The 18,062-nt window shown below is 37.8% G+C and overlaps 1 protein-coding gene across 3 annotated transcripts in view; it reads left to right on the top strand.

Moving 5' to 3' along the window:
* The window catches only part of CTCF (CCCTC-binding factor), a 43,065-nt gene that overhangs the window by 3,312 nt on the left and 21,691 nt on the right, over positions 1-18,062 (top strand). For 2 of the 3 annotated variants that reach the window (XM_043436265.1, XM_043436263.1), the window contains exon 2: positions 795-911. The gene's annotated coding sequence lies outside the window, so the exon portion shown is untranslated. Of the gene's footprint in view, positions 1-794; positions 912-2,161; positions 2,275-18,062 lie in introns of all 3 variants that reach the window. The other variant, XM_043436264.1, reaches the window with a different exon arrangement.

The following is an 18,062-nucleotide window of genomic DNA, read 5'->3' as shown; positions in this document are numbered from 1 at the left end:
ATTTTCTCAGTGTTTAGTATTTGAATGCAAAGATGTGGCTATTGAATATAGACTGCTAATATGTACCCCAAGAATAATGGTTTATTTTCTCACTTGATCTTATTTTTAGTTACCCTTCCAATTTTTAGGGGCATAAAATTTCATTCCTTTTGAGGCACCTTAGTGACAATATATGAATCCAATATAAAAGTGTTTCTTGGACTAAATACACTAATTATCTACTTATGTTGTTATAAATTGCCTTTTCAGCAGAGAAGACTTTTCTTTAGCTTCATCTGATAAAGTATCATATTAGTTTTATGAGATGAATTCCTCTTAATTGTACCTCATATACCAGATTCTTTGGAAATGGTTACATTTAGCTCTTTAAGAGTAGTGTCCGTCCCTGCCCCTGCCATGGAGTTAAGTACCACTCTACCATTGCCTGAAGCTTGACAGTCCATTTATTTTTATTTTAGGGACAGAATTCTTAAGTAGCAATTTGACTTTTAAAAAGTGTTTTGTTATTTGTCTAGGAAAAGGTATTTCATTGCTGTGTTTTTAGGACTTTCAAAGGTCAGTGAAAACTCCCTCCATAGTTATCTTATTACACTGAAAAATACAGTCTTGAGGTTTAAACTAACTTAATCAGTAAAACCACTACTTAAATAGTAATAGTAATGTGACATTTTAGCAAGTATACTGTTTTTTTCCCAATTTTATCTGTTTTCCTCTTGCTTTCATTTTGCTTTTCCTACTATGTCTGCATTTGTGTGTATTTGGTGTCCATAAAATGATTTGTGCTTCTGTTTCAGAATGATTACAGACCTGGATCCAAAGAACAAGATGCAGTAGTGGACAGATTGCAGACCAGAGGCTTGAGAGCTGAGTTCTGTTTTCCCTGCTCAAACTGACTTTGCAGCCACGGAGAGGTAAATGCTATTTCCATTTCTTGGACTTACAAATAGGAGTAATTAAACCTTCCTGGGGTTGGAGGATTTGCTGGATTATTCTTGAGTATAGGAGATACAGGACAGTGGATAATTGAGAGCATATAAGCTTTATATTCAAGGAATACTCCATTTGAAACTCTCTTTGCACTGCCATACACTAGCTGGCTGACACTGGGTAGATTACTTAACCTTTCTACTCCTAAAGTTCTTAGTTGTGAGAATAACACCAGTTAATGAGGTTATTATCGGAGTTGATGCAAATGTGTATCATCCTGAGTATCTACATCAAAAGACCCCAGGATATGGTGGCTGCTATTCTGTCGAAATTCTTGAACTGTAGATTTTGACTCTTGGCAAATGACCTCAAAAGTCCATGGCTTGTGGCAATTTGTAATTTTGATAAGGAACAGATGGAATCCTGTGCTTGGAGAAGCTGATGTCCTAGGTAAAAATTGTCTCCCTAAATTTGAGTTAACCTAGCTAACGACCCATGTTTATATCATAGTGTTACAGTCCTTATAAATAATTTTTTTGGGGAAACATTTGCAAGGGTCACTTAAAATTTACTTTAGTCTATTATTTCTGCTATGAAATATAATGAACAGTACAGGATACTTGAAACAGGCCTCTCATAAATGTCAGTGTCTACTAGACTTGGGATCTCATTAACAATAAAGAAGGGTTCTGGGTGTGAAAAATATCTCTTCTCAGGCTACTGGGAAGATCTTTCTTATCCCTAGAAAATGTGAAAATAGTTTAATTGCACTTGTGTAATGGTGAAAAAGAGTGTAGAGGTGAGAATTACAAATGCCGAGATTAGATAAGCTTATATGAATGAATCATCTAAGTGACTGCTAAGATTTTTCTTACAAGTTATGCCTGGAGCAAATAGAGGGAGGAAGGGAACAGGAGTGAAAGCTCTTCTTCCAACCACCGTTTTCCATCTGGGCAGTGTGGTGCCTGTGGATGGGAAGGACAGGCTCTATGTGCTGGGGTTCTCTTGCTCCAGAAGTAACCTACGCCCTGTGGGTTCTCTAGTGTTGACAGGTAGTGCATACTAATGAGCTGCTTGAAAAGAGAAACAATACTGATTTGAAAAGCTATTGAGAAAACTAGCCTTAAGAGTTTGGGGAATGGGATTATAAGAACATTTTGATCACTTTTAAGTATTATGGCTAGTTTAATTATTTAGATCCCTGGTTCTCAAACTGGGATATGAATACCCGTAGGGTACAAAGTGGTATGATTCCGGGGTACTTGAAGCCACAAGATAAACATGACTCATCTTCTTGGAGCTTCAGTTGTGCTCACTGAGGGGGCGGTGAGTTAAGTAATTTAACTGGTAAGTAATTATAAATACTTTTACATTAAAACAAATATATATTTTAAGAGAAGAATGTGAACTCTATGACTATCTAAGATAAATAGATCATGGGGCATGAGTGCCTGGAGTGGGAAACCCTGTTTATAGTGAAAACATTTGAGAAGCAGTACTTTTGAGCTGTGTAAGAGCTTTACCATCCAGTTCCTTACTTTGTCCCCTGTAGCATCTACTGTAGAATATAGAAGTTAAACTGTATTAAATGGAGCTTGTTTACTTGCGTGCACATTCCTGTATGTGCCCAGCATGCCCAAGAGTTCTGTGCATATTGGTCAACAATTCTAGATGGCTGGACCAGGTCATCAAGACCATTCTGATGTAAGAATTACAATTTAAAAGAAAGCAGCAATGAGCAAAATCAGGTCTGAAACTATAAATTCTATACAACAATTTTGAAAATATATTACCTCCAACATAGTCATTTTTACTGATTTTTGGCCCTTCCCCATTCAGGTTAGTTAGAGTCATAATAAAAATGGCTAAATTCTAAGCTGTGGACATAATATGACTCCTAATTATTCAAAAGCATCTCTTCTTAACTGTCTTGTGTGTTTTACAGTTTCTAAGTATTGTTACTAGAGTATTGTTCTTAATGTAAATGGCACTTAAGAATTACATTTTCTCTATTGATGATGCCTGCTCTTTGAATATAGATTTTATATTTGAACTTTAATGGTTCTAGGTATACTGAAGTGTGACTATCTCTGCAGTGATATAAATTGGGTCAGCCCAAATATTTAGATGTGTTCTAAATATCTGTAGTATTTATTTATTGAACACTTGTAATGTGCTTATTCCATCCTTTGAACACATACCTTTCTACTTTGTGCCAGGCATGCATTAAGTACTGGGGATTTCAAGAAGAGTAAGAAAAAGATCCTTTTCCTGAGGGGCTTAAGTAGAATATGGGGCAAGAGATCTATAAATGTGTTGTTGGTGCTGTGATAAAACTGTGTTCAGCGTGCGGGGAGGGATGGTCAGTTATAGAAGTTAGTGAAAGATGTTAGGATAGGCTTTCTGCAGGAGAGACCTTGGTCTAAGTGTATCAGGAAATACAAAAGAAGCATAAAATTAGATTTTAATCTTATTAGGGCACCAAGGCTTAACCAGCATGCAGCTTAATAGCTGTATGGCCTTGGGCAAGTTCATTAAGGGTGAATTCTTTGTCCCTTCCTTTCCCTATTTGTAAAATACATATCTACTTTATTGGAGGCTTCCGACAGTTAAATGAAGGGGGAAATATATACAGTTGACCCTTGAACTGCTGGGTCCACTTATATGTGGATTTTTTTCCCATAGTAAATAACTACAACCCACAGTTGGCTGAATCCACTGATGAGGGAACAGTGTATATGGAGGGGTAACTATAAATTATATTGAATTTTAAACTATGTGGAGGGTCAGCATGCTGAAACCCCCATTCATTGAGAGTCAGCTATATGTTTGTAACTAACTGTAATGTGCTACATAGAGGTAAAGCAGGGATCTTTAGACATTAGCAGTAGTTGATCATTGTATATATTTTACATTAAATTGATTACTAATGACTACCAGACAAGAGAAGACTCTTGAGAGTCCCTTGGACTAAGAGGAGATCGAACCAGTCCATCTTAAAGGAAATCAGTCCTGGGTGTTTATTGGAAGGACTGATGCTGAAGCTGAAACACCCAATACTTTGGCCACCTGATGCGAAGAGCTGACTCATTTGAAAAGACCCTGATGCTGGGAGGAGAAGGGGACAACAGAGGATGAGATGGTTGGATGGCATCACCGACTTAATGGACATGAGTTTGGATAAACTCTGGGAGTTGGTGATGGACAGGGAGACCTGACATGCTATGGTTCATGGGGTCGCAAAGGGTTGGACACGACTGAGTAACTGAACTGAACCACTTAAGTGGGACTTAACAAAAAATTAATCAGAAAATAAATAGAGAAGTAGACAAATGGATAAACAGGATCAAATTCCATGTTGGGAGTGATGTTTGACAACCACTGAAAAAAGCTGATTGGAAAGACTAGTGCTTATGAGAAGTTTGAGGGTTTTTTGAGTTTTGTTTTGTTTGTCTTAATATAGTACATGGTGAGGGGAAGAGTAGGCAGGGATGTAATACAATGTGATAAGTATAGTTAACACTGCTGTATGTTACATATGAAACTTAAAGAGTATGAATGTTTTCTAAACTTTCTCTGGGAAATACATATATCATGAAATACATGTAAGTCAAATCTTACGCTTTATACCTTAAACTTACACAGTGCTATACAAGAAGGAAGTGGCAACCCATCCAGTATTCTTGCCTGGGAAGTCCCATGGACAGAGGATCCTGGTGGGCTATAGTCCATGGGGTTGCAAAAGAGTCGGACACGACTTAGCAACTAAACAACAATAAACAACAGATACAACGATTATGTCTGAATAAAACTGGGAGAAAAAAATTACGGTACAAAAAATAAATTGTTACGGAGGAATAGTAAAGAAAAACCTAGACAGTAATAACCTGTAGAATATAGGTTATATTATATATACATATGTATATACATATATATATGTATATATACATACATATGTGTGTATAATATAACCTGGTACATAGCAAGAGCTCAATAAATAATTGTTTGGATGAATGAATGCCCAGGGTAAAAGACTAAATTGATAGGCATCAAAACACTGGTCAAAACAAATTGCAAAATAAACTGGTAGTGTGAGGGTGGTTAGGTTTGGTTTTCTGTAGTTTTATCACATAGTTATTTTATAATGCAAATAGGTTTTTTTTTCCCCCTCAGAATTAACCAAAATTTGGGAGTGGCAACATTCAATAATAGGGAAGTTAATTAAATTACAATACACCTCCTCTGTATCTCCAGATTAAACTAGCTGCAATAAAGCCCGACCACTATCCTGTGCCATTTTATATAAGGGACTTGAGCATCCACAGACCTGGGTATCTGGCCAGAGACTGGGGTGGGGGTGGTGTGCTGGAACAAATCCCCTGTGGATACCCAGGGACAACTGTAATAGAATGTCATGCAACTGTTTTATTATGTATAGAAATATATTGAAATGGAGAGGAATTTGAGACACACTACATAAAGCAAATTATCAAATAGTGTGCACAGTGCAACAAAAATGCACAGTATGATCTCGTATAAGAGTAAATATGTGTATAAATGGGGAGGAGACTATGGATATAAACCAGCATGTTTATGTAAAACGTAGAAGTTTATATATTCTTACTTATCAGAATTTTCTCCTTTTATCTGTATTTCATAATTTTTATTTTTTATTTTTGTATTTCAATTTTTAAAGGGAAAAAGGAATAGGACATAGTACTGAAGCTTTCTGATAAATATAATGAAGTAATAAAAAGTAGTTTTTTCCTAGTAAAAGTAGGCTCCAGAGCCTTGCTGTAACAGTTGCAGAAGTGCAGGCAGGAGTGGGGCACCATGGAGAAGGCAATGGCAACCCACTCCAGTACTCTTGCCTGGAAAATCCCATGGACGGAGGAACCTGGTAGGCTACAGTCCATGGGGTCACAAGAGTCAGACACGACTGAGCGACTTCACTTTCACTTTGGTCCTAAGTATCTTTATCTTGCTGAACTCAACCAGCAGAATGCAGGCCTCTTTTTTTGTTTCACTTAATGACCTGGGGCATATCTTGTGCTTTTATTTATGGTTTTATAGTTAAGCAAGCCTGCTTCATATGCAACATTCTGATAGGTTTCTTAAGCAATCGTTAACCTGCAGTGATCTCCCAGAGTCCCCTTGGTTTTCCTCTCTATCTGTAATCCCATCCTGGGACTTCTACAACTACCAGTGTAACTATCCTACTCTATCCCTATCAGTGTAGGTTACAAATATGCAAACCACAGTAAAAATGTCTATTATCAAAAAAAAAAAAAGAAGTGGGGTGCCACCAGCCATGTATGTGCCCAAGTTTTAGAGTGAATTGAGGTTGCAGTGGCAGTTCTTAAAATTTTCCTCTCAAATTGGATCGTAAATTTTTTTTGTATCATTCGCGTAATGTTTAGTTTCATTCTTTGATAGAGTAATAATGATATACCAGCTTCCCCAACAAGGAAGGAGATAGAGTCCTGAAATGTCCTAGATTAGTGAGGGCCTTTGAAGAAAAGAGCAGATAGGTATCTTGATGCTTTGTGTGCAGTGGGGAGGGAGAAGGGGGATTATTCCCTGACTTAGAGCAGCCTTTCTAGTTTAAAACATACCCTTAAAAAAATAAATAAATAAATAAAACATACCCTAATGGAGGTGAAGGAAGAGCCAGTCTAGTAGACTGAATCTTATGTATCACTTTTTTGCCTGATACAGGGATTCCTCTTTAAATTTCTTGGACTTCAGATGTAAAGCCACTCAGAATGGTGTACGTTTATTATTAATTATTAGCCATTTCTATCTCAGTAGGTTTCAGAGACTTCTGCCTGATTTCTCGGTTATGGAAAAGGGGACTGTAAAGCTAGAGAACCGACTGTTGTACAGCTTCACTATATGTAGTTGTTAAAATTTTCTGATTTTTTTCTTTTTTTTTTAAGCTGAGACATGGTGATATTTGTTCCCTTCTTAGTTTTGAGAATGAATCTAATTGATAACCTAGAAGTCTAGCATTTAAAGCCAGGTGAAATTTTAAGTCACTATATAGTCCTCAGGGCTTCCCTGATAGCTCAGTTGGTAAAGAATCCTCCTGCAACCCGGTTAGATTCCTGGGTCAGAAAGATTCACTGGAGAAAGGATAGGCTACCCACTCCAGTATTCTTGGGCTTCCCTTATGGCTCAGCTGGTAAAGAATCTGCCTGCAATGTGGGAGACCTGGGTTCAATCCCTGGGTTGGAAAGATCCCCTAGAGAAGGGAAAGGCTACCCACTCCAGTATTCTGGCCAGGAGAAGTCCATGGACTGTATAGTCCATGGGGTTGCAAAGAGCTGGACACGACTGAGTGACTTTCACTTTCGAGATCAAACGAGATCGGGCGCGTTCAGGGTGGTATGGCTGTAGATGACTTTCACTTTCATACAGTTTGCTCATAATACAGATAACAACCCTAAGAGGGAAAGTGATTTACCCAAGGTCACGAATGTAGGACAAGTACATCTGCCTTTTTTTTATTCTTCAGACTGGCTCTGAATAGCCTCTGGGTTTCATGGAATATCCTGCTGCATTTGGTTCTCTAACTAATGTACTTAAGGTACATTTGGTTTTTTAGATCTCTTTTAACAGAGAAACACATTAGTGTATGTCAGTAGAAAAATAAATTTTATTTATTTATTTTTTTAGAAAAATAAATTTTAAGAGACTACTATACCTTACTGCTCTCTGGTGTCATACACCTGTGCACTGGCATACCTTAAGTTTTCAGTGTATATTTGTCAGAATTTTTAAAAATATTGCCCCACACCTTAAAGTTTGTTCATGTGCACAGTGTATCACTAGGCTCTGGTGTTGCTAATATTAAAGTTTGCTATCTAATACCAGGAGTGTTAAGATTTTGAGCTCATTCATCTCTTTCTTTATAATCCAGGACTTTTTCAGAATCCTCCAGTTTAATTCTCTGTCATAAGAACAGACTGTCCTTGGAGACAGACTTTTGTTTGTTTGTTTTGCTTTTTGGCTGCACCGTGCAGCATGCAGGATCCTCGATCCCTGAAAGTGAAAGCATTAGTGGTTCAGTCGTGTCAGACTCTTTGGGACCCCATGGACTGTATAGCCCACCAGGCTCCTCTGTCCATGGGATTCTCCAGGCAAGAATACTGGAGTGGGTTGCCATGCCCTTTTCCAGGGAATCATCCCAATCCAGGTATCAAACCTGGGCCTCCCACATTGCAGGCAGATTCTTTTACCATCTGAGCCATCAGGGAAGCCCCCACTTAGTTCCCTGACCAGGAATCAAACCTGCACCTCCTATAGTGGAGCTTGGAGTCCCAACCCCTGGATCACCAGGGATGTTCAGCATCTCTATTTTAGTATAGCTCAGTTGGACCACTAAAAGTTTGGAATTATTTCAGCCCACTGCTTTTTAGATAAACTCTAGTATAACAAAACTGTGTCACATATTGTAAAGTATGCAAGATACTATATACATTCACAGATTATGATACAGAGCTGTAGTAATAGAGGACACACTAGTTGTTTTTAGTATTTCTGTTTTATTTATATCTTACAGCTTTCTACTTGTTTAAATTTGTTGTTGTTGTTATAGGTATATGTTGAAACTATAATAGCGACTTTGTTTTCTGTTGCAAGTAAATTTTATCTTTTAGTACTTTTTTTTCTTTCTGGCTCCTTGGTAGACAAGGCCTTTGATCCTTCTCCTATTCTTTTCTTCCTCTGTTTGTTTCTGTATTTCTCAGGAGTAACCAAGTTAGCAGATTACTTCTTTTTATAATCTAATAGTAGTTCAAAGTAGCATTTTGCTTCCTTTATTGTTTAAACTTCTGTCTCTGTTCCTATAGGTATATATGTATATATCCTCTTTCTGTTTTTTAGATTTCTTTTATTCTGTTGAATAGCACTTTATTATTCATATTTTGTGTTATACTCTTTAGTCACTAAGGATATCTTACTTTTTCATGTGACTATTTCTTGATCTTTGTTCGAAGATGGCATATTGCCATTTATTAATACTACTATTACTATACCTTTGGTACAGACATGGCTGAATTTAAGCTGTTGACTTATTTAATCTTGACCTTATAGGAGATACCATTTACCAGATAAAAATGGTCTTAATTTCTACTGAGTACCCTTCATGAGTGAGTTCTGGGTTATAGAGACCCTAGAGCAGTGGCCGTATGATCGCTGAGACACCCTACAAAACCGTGAATCCACTCTGCTCTGTGTGTCTATTTCTCCTTCCCTGCCCCTTTTTTCCTTTTGTCATATGTTGAGTTTGTCCATACCATCTAGAGTGATTGTTTTATATTATTGCTACCCACGATAGAGGTGAAATTTTAGAACTTTCTTCTCGAGTTGTGCAACAAACGAAATTATTTTAAAGAATGAACCAGAAATTCTAATAGTAGAAAACTATGGGTATTTGAATAGTTTTGATTTATGTCAGCCTGCATTTAGGGTGAATAACGATTGTATTAATAGGTCAGTCACTCTAAAGTGAAAGCAAATGCTGTCAGAATCACCTGGGGGCCTTTTGAAATAAGGTCTCTCTCTCTCTCCACACCTACTGAAAGTCTCTAGGATCTGTGCATTTTAAATCACATCAGGTGATTTAAACCAACCAGGTTTTTGGGAACCACTGCTCAGGTAGAATGGCCCCCAGATCCATAGGTGTACTTACTAGATGTTTTGTATATTTTATACTGTGTGTATAATTTATTCCTTTTTATAACGTAATTATTTGTTCAAAGTGCTAGACTTGCTGTACATCCCTAGCCTTTCTTATATTTTCAGTGATGAAACACTGTAGGACCACTGTAAACAGTCTTAATTCTGAGCTGCTTTTAGGAATATCGGCCTGGAGCAGGGCAAGGAGAGACTGTGGCCCCTGACATAGTCACCCTTGGGAGACTAGGGAAATGAGAGAACAAAGAGACATGAGGCATTAGGTTGCTCTATGCCAGCATAAGTATCATTCAGGCTATAGAAGGCAGAGAGGGATAGCTCATGTTTGGGAGGCTACCTCCAATCCATACTGTGGCACTAGGATGCTGACAGCCAGAAAAGCTTTGTCTTCTGTTTCGTGTATAAAATGTCCAATGAGTGAAATAAACAGACTACTCTTAATGAGGGTCTTAAATTTTCTCCATTTACTATTTTCCTTTGCTAGAATGTTCCTCTCTACTATAGTTTGTCTGGCAAGGTCTATCTCATCCTTTAAGATCTAGCTTTAGCAATTTCTCCTTAAAGCCCACCTTCACCAGCTTGAGCCATCCTTTTTGCTGCGTGGTGGAAAGCAAGCGTTAACCTGTTACAGCACACGCTGGATATAGCTCCTGTTTGTTCTCTTTGTCTCCCTGTCAGATGAGGAGCTCTCTGAGAAGAGAGCTATGCAGTTAGGACTTTTTTTTTTTTATTAAGTAATTAAAAGGGAAGTTCATTTCTGTGTACCTGGCATCAGTGCCTTTTGATAAAAGAATTATTATTGGTTTAGCACTTGTTCTTTGTAGCAAAAGAACTCACCTCCTATAGTTGTTTCACTGTTGCCATTAAAAATATTTTATTATGTATGTATTTCCTACATTTGAAGCTCTCCTTAGATTTTGTTTTTCAAGTAGCTATTAGAATAATTGTTTTGACTGTTTCTTTTAATATTAACAAATGAGGAGAAGGATTGTTAAAAACTGGGGTGCTCTTAACCTTTATTACTTAAGAGATACAATTTTGTTTCCCTTTTAACTTCCTCTCCCCTCCCCTAAATGCCCCAGCTGTTCTTTTTAAAGTTGACAGCACATAACAGGGAAGAGAAGGGTGTATATGTGACTGAGTAGGTGAGTGCTACTTCAGATAAAGGCTGCTTCTGATTATCTTGAAATAAATGGTCACTGATACTTTTCTGCTTCTCAGATTGAGTCATCCTTTCCACCCAGCTCCTTCCCATTCTTTTCTGTAGTCTGCAGCTTTCCTGGCACTCAGTATTTATGGGCGTGATACCTCACTTTATCTGCAGCTGTCAGATAAAATGATGATGGATATATTTCCAGGAACAGGAGAGTAAAATAGTTATTTTTACTCTATTTTAAAATAACTATCTTACTGTCCTATTTTAATTTTTTAAACCTTAACTTTTGTTCCAAAGGGGTAAATTATTTTTGGCTAGTGTTCTGCATCCAATAAGTCAGCTTTTCCTTTCACTCTCAGGAGACACTGGTTACTTATTTGTAATTGGTTTTTTCCCCTTGTCCTAATGGCACTTAGTATCCTCTGCAGTCAGAATGGCTACAGTCCAAGGGGTTGCAGAGAGTCAGACCTGACTGAGCAGACACGCCCACGCCCCACAGTGGGGATACTGGGCTAGGTTTTTCAGTCTGTCATTCTTGTGATTTGGAGATCTCAAAAAGAGAAAGCTACAAAGTGTCTCTTTTCTTCTCTGTGTTCTAATGATGTCTGATGTTTTGTATTGAGCAGTCTGAAGGCAAGTTGTTAGGTGACCCCCCTGTTAGATTGTTTCAAAATTGCTGTGGCTTGTGGAAGCTCAGTGGGGAGTTGGGGCTGCTGTTTCCTACCAAGAGTGTAGACGGTCTTCTGATCTGCTCCAAGAAATAAACTGGGGTTTTTAGCAGTCAGTTGTCCCTTGTAGAAAACAGTAGTGTATTAAACAAAAGTTTTGGTGATTTTATTTGTAAAGTGGACTTCTCGAAATTATCCTTTACTGTCTTATTCTCAGTGCACGTCTTATTCTTAGTACATGTATATTTTATAATAACCATTCTCCCCAAATGACTATGCAGTGGTGAGTATGAAAGGTTATTTTGGTAGTTTCCCTTTGAGAAATAACCTGACACATTTGCTATAAAGCTATATTATCAGGTGATAAATTACTAAGCCTTAACATCTTCAAAAATTAGTGTATTCACAACTGGCTTTTATTTGGGGGGCAATATTTTTAAAACCTAAATCTACACTTGTATTGTCAGGGCTTACTTTTTTCTTTCTGAGAAATGATAGAAACATAGCAATGAAGGATATAAATTCATATAGTTAAGCTTCCACTTAGCATACAATGTTTTGTTTTTTATGTTCTCTTCCTGCTTTTGTTGTGTGCAGGAACCATTTACACATGTTTCATATGACAGTGACACTAGTACTGAATGTCTGCTGCTTACCTAACACTGTTTTGTGTTCATTGCTGTAGAATATTCAGAAGTGAAAGGCATAGTTCCTGCCCTTGACAAGCTAATAATCTATTAGGGGAAAGACAGGTACACAGAACAGTATATTCAAATAAATGAACAAAATAACAAAACCAAATTAGAGTGAGTCTGCTCTAATCAAGGTTGAGAAATCTTTGAATAGGGGATGACTAGACCTGGAAGAGACAGGACAGTAGGCACTTGTATGGAAGATGCACCAAAGGTGAGGTTGGCTGGTTTGAAAGGATGGTAACAAATCATACAGAGCTCTGGGAGCGAAGCCAAAGAGATTGGAGTTGATTGAGTAACCCTCAATCCTCATGAGTTTTTGTGCCTCATTTCAGGAAGATTTAGCCTGGCAGCAATATGCTAGACAGACTAGTAAGAGACCAGCCTAAGAGGCTGTTCTGTTCCTTTGACTCTTTTTCTCTTTCATTCCTGGATTGGATCCATCACCAGATTTCTGTCAACTACCTTGATTCTAAAGATAATTGGTAGTTTATCAGAGAAGTAATTTTTGTGAGGAAAATTTATCTAAGGTTTGTGATTAGAATTCTAAGAAAACTGAAAGGTCATATATTCAGCTAACATGTGTTCCTTTGCCTTCTGGGGTGACCTATAAAGATACAGAAGAGTACAGTAGCCAGGTTTTGCCCATGTTGTTTTATTTAATCTTTACAACAGCCAGTGAAGTGGATACCATTATTATCTTTGTTTTGTAGGAAGGAAAGTAAGGCACAGAAGGGTAGTGTGTTTCACTCCAGGTCACACTCCTAGTAGGTGGAAGAACCAGAAATGGGATTCAGGTCTCTGGCAGGAAAGCCTAGCTCTTAATGACTATTCCGTTCTATTTCTCTCCCCGCCCCCCCTTTTTTAGTATGGAACAATCATTTTCCTCAGGATTATATTAAAACATGATTTTTAGTATCTATGTGATATTGTTTTATGGATGTATCATCATTTACCAAATTAAGCTTTCCCCTATGGTTGTAATTTTAACTTGTTTATAATTATTTACTCTGATTAATAATGTCCTTATAATCTCTGATTATTTCTGAGCATAAAATCAGAAGCTAAATTATTGGATCACAATTTGAATATTAAAAATTCTTAACTCATATCACCGGTTATCTTGCTGATTTTTTTTTCTGTAGTTTACTTAGAATATTATATTAGTTTCAGGTGTGCAACATAGTGATTTGATATTTTTTCAGATTGCACACCATACAAAGTTAATATTTTTTATTCTTTGTAACTTTTATTTTATAACTGGTGGTTTGTACCTCTTAGTCTTATTCACCTGTGTCACCCACTCCCAGCTCACCTCCTCTCTGGCAGCCACTAGATTGTTCTCTTTATCTATGAGTTACCTTGCTGATTTCACTGCATTGAGAGTTATCCTTTAAAATAGTCTTAAAGTTTAATAGAGGTACAGTGCTGTCACATTGTTTTAATTTGTATTCTTGTTAATGTTTAGACTTAGTTGTGTTTTTGTTTTTTTATTCATTTACCATTTGTATTTCTTTGAGTGATCTACCTGTGTCCTTTTCCCAGCCTTTTTTGGTATTTGTCTTTCTCTTATAAAATTTATAACTACTAATATAATAAGGATATTATTATTAATCTTTTGTCATATATACTGCAGATATGTTCTTTTTGTCCATTCAACATGTTTTTGTTTTTACAATTTTTGGGTTTTTTTTTTTTTAAGCTTCAAGGTGGTCAAAATTTCAACAGTTTCCTCTATGCTCTCCTATCATTTAGGAATCTTAAACATAAAGCCTTCCAAGTTTGGTTTTCAGATTTGGCTTGTGGGATCCCAGATCCCCAACCAGGGATCAAACCTGAGCCCTTGTCAGTGAGAGCATGGAGTCCTAACCACTGGGCCACCCGGGAATTCCCATGTCTTTTTTGTTTTTGTTAATGGCTCCTTACCTCTTACGGCAGAATATATTCCAGATGGATCAAAGGTATAAGTTACTATAGCTTAAATACTGCACTCATTTATAGTTTTTCTGGCACCTTTTATCAAAATAATTCTCTTTTCCTTCCTGATTTAATTTTTTAAATATTTATTTGGCTCCGCTAGATCCTGGTTGTGGTATTCAGGATCTTTGTTGTGGCATGCAAACTCTCAGTGTGGCACATGGGATCTAGTTTCCTGACCGGGGATGGAACCTGGGCCCCGGCCTTGGGAGTTCTGATTCTTAGCCACTGGACCACCAGGGAAGTCCTCTCCAAGTAATTTTTAAAATGACAACTTTATATACGCTACAAGTTGTTTCTGAATTCTCTATTCTATTTATATTGGCTGACTGTGATAGTGACAGTACTACACTATATTACTTATTGTGGCTTTATACTGTGTTAATATTTGGAAATAAAGGATGGCCTTCATTTTTCAAAAATTTTATCACTATCCTCAATATCTTATTTATTTTTCAGCCATATTTTGAAAATTATATGAACTAGAAATAACTAAAATCTTTATGATGTTTGGCCTTTCTGATCATGGATATAGGATAGCAGTGTGCCTATTGAGTGAGGTCTTTTATGCCTCCTAGAAGGGTTTTGTGATCTTCAAAAAGGTCTGCAAATTTTGAATTGAGGTTGTGTTAAGAATGTTGTAAGTTTATATTTCTATATGTTTTTCTGAATTTCCTATTTATTAATTAATAGTTATATATAATTGTAAGTTTATTTATAGCTCATCTTGTTCCACAAAGAAGTTGAAGAAATGTATAGAAAATATAAATAGTCAATGATACAAATTCAAAACCCCAGAAAATACAAATTAGAATAAAAACTTATTACATAGTTTGAGAGGGAAAAGATTCATAAAGGTGTGGCCAGCTAAAATAATGGTAACATGATCCTGTTACATAGGTCTCAGAAAGAAAGAAAAAAATTCCTTAGTTGTGGAGGAGGAAATGGCAACCCACTCCAGTATTCTTGCCTGGAGAATCCCGTGCACAGGGGAGCCTAGCAGGCTATACAGTCCATGGGGTCTCAAAGAGTTGGACATGACTTAGCAACTACACAGATATAGAAAACAAACTAATGGTTATCAAAGGAGAGACAGAAGTGTAATGGGACAAATTATGTGTGTGGGATTAAGAGATTAAAAACTCCTATTTATAAAACAGCAGCAAGTTTATATTGTATCAGATAAAGAATTAGAGCCATTATTGTATGATAACATTTGGTGGAGTATAATCTGTAAAATACTGAATCACTGTGCTGTACACCTGAAACTAGTATAATACTGTAAATCTACTGCAATTAAAAATAAAAAAATTTTAAAATTAAAAAAAAAAAAAGAAACAGGTAAATTTTCCACAGAGAATTGTTAAGATTGTATTTTCTGGATGGTACAAATCACCAGACATTTAATAAAGGGAGTTTCTATGAAAAAAAAAAAATTTCTTAGTTGAAGCAAAGCTTTTCCAAGCACATAACTCCAAATGAAATTTCTTCCATGTATACTTTAGTGTAAGTAAAGGGCATAATGTCAAAATAAAACTTGGTAAGTACAGTTCTGTAAGGAATAAGACCAAGTGACCCAAGTATATCCAGCTTTCTGGTGGTCTGGCATAATTTGGGTTAAAGCCTAGAATAGAATGCTGAATTCCACAAAGAGGTCAAGTCAGATAAGGACAGAAAAGTCTCCTTTGGATTTACCAGTTAAGGGCCATTACTGGCTTCAGAGCAGTTCAATTGAGTATTGGGGAACAGAAACCAAACTGGTGAACTGAGGCGTGGAAGAGATGTAAAGGAATAAGACAGCTACTGTGAGGTTGATCAAGGGGGAATAGAGAGACAGCAGATGCTAAATTGTCAAGTGGGGTTAAGGGGAATTTTAAGAGAAAAAGATTTGAGCAATAGAGAGCTGATACAGCGCTGACAAGCAAGAGGGGAGGAGCTGATCCAGCAGGTCCCCTTAGGATGCAGGTCAGGCTGGTGGTGTAGGAGCATAGGCAGACTTCTGGATCCTTTGTGGAGAGTCTGGGCCTGTGTATCCTTCCACTCAACCAGAGTGGAAGCGTGTGTTTTTTTTCACAGTGAGAGAATAGTGGTGAGCAAGAGGTACTCAGATACCAATTTTCCTGTCTTCCAGGTTCCTCACCCTCATATGCCAGTTTTCACCCTGCCTCAGTCTAAGGGAACCCCCTCTTGCCCCATCTTCTACCCATAAGTTGATGTGATCGAATGATTTAAAAAAAAAAATACTCCCAAGCTTCAGTTTTCCCCCAGGATTGTAGAGGGTACAGGGAAGGATCTGTTCTTCAGAGTTCCATTTCTTGTGTGCTACTGCAGCCCAGAGGACTAAGCCATTTTGCCAAGCTCATTTGGTTGGTTAGGGATGATGAGGGTTTAGAGTCTGGGTTTCTTTCTTTTATTTAGCTGTGCTGCACAGCTTGCAGGATCTTAGTTCCCCAACCAGGGATTGAACCTGGGCCATAGCAGTGAGAGCACTGAGTGCTAACCCCTGGACCGCCAGGGAATTCCCCCATGTTTCTTTATTCCTTATCCAGTGCCACTGAGTTGAAGGTGATAGCCAGACACCCACAGAAGAAAGAGATCCTTTAGGCATTGAAACTGTGGAGTTGCACATGTGGATTTAGAAGACCTCTGGGTTGAGACAGCTGAAGTAAAAAGTTCATGAACTGAATGACTACAGAGAGAGGAACAGAGTTGATGTTGCTCAGAGTGGCTGGGGGAAGAGCTCTCAGAAACAAGGGAGCGACCTAGGGCAGCAGGAGCCAAGAGAGAAGAGAGGCTGATGAAGTAGGAATGACTTTCATACTGTTAGATGCCAAAGAAAAATTGAATTTGAGGATGAGGGGAAGGCCTTCAGGTTGGCTAGTGTGGTTCCTGGTGAATGGTGCTTGTGTACCAAGCAGAGGGACCGGAGAGGGCTGAGTTGGGAGTGGAGTCCTTTTTAGTAAGGTGTTCAGTCAGGTATTTAAAATACCACAAAGCCATATACAAGTGTATGTAAATTTTATGTATATAGCCTCATCTATATTTAAAAATACATCTCCAAGAGATGGGGAAAAAAATGAGAAAATAGCATCAAAGTACTAGGTAATTAGGTGTAGAAATTGTGAACAATTTTTTTAAAGTCCTGTTTGTCCTTCATTTTTCAGACTTCTATAAATAAGCCCCAATATACTTTGATAATCTGCAAAAGTTTTGTCCAGAGGTTAATGTAAACCTGTTCTTAATGACATTGGTCCACTAAAAGATTTGACAGCACCTAGAAAGCACACCTGACTCAAGTAAGCAGAGAGGCCAAGAATATGACAGGCTCAAGAGAAACTGAGTGGAAAGCGGGAGACACAGCTGAGCCCGTGGAAGGAGGGAAAGGATGGATCCAAACCACCAATGGGGTGAAACATGTAGGATAGCACAGTCTCCAGGGAGTGGGGAGAGAGACACTCCCCCCCACCCCAAGCCTATTTAGGTTAGTTACTGACTGGTAGACTCCTTCCCTTCCCCTCCACCCCACCAGAGGAAGTAGAGCAATCCACTCCTGGAAGGCATGCCCTGAGACTTCCAAGCCTGAATGGGAGAGGCTGGTGGCTTGCTACTTTGTGTCTAATTTTTCTCTGTAAAAATAGAACCTACTGCTATAAGACCCTGAATAGATGGTGATGTTCATGGACCTTATGCCATGTGTTTTTTCATGGTGAGAGGATACTCTTGTCAGGTCAATCCCAGGCAGCCATAATTGGTTTCAATTTGATTCCTTTGCACCAATTCATTTTCTGCCTGGTTTATAATTCCACAGCCTCCTTTGGGTTGGATCTGGTTATTTACAAGAGATTTCTAGTATTTTAAGTTCTCAAATTCATGGTGGAGACAAGGTGGATTTTTCAGTGTTATTCAGATTGTTGTGTGCTACAAAATCTCACCGAGCTCAGA

Source organism: Cervus canadensis, chromosome 18, assembly GCF_019320065.1.
Source record: "Cervus canadensis isolate Bull #8, Minnesota chromosome 18, ASM1932006v1, whole genome shotgun sequence".
NCBI lineage: Eukaryota > Metazoa > Chordata > Mammalia > Artiodactyla > Cervidae > Cervus > Cervus canadensis.
The sequence above is the reverse complement of the archived record's forward strand: the minus strand, read 5'-3'. Positions and strand labels throughout refer to the sequence as shown.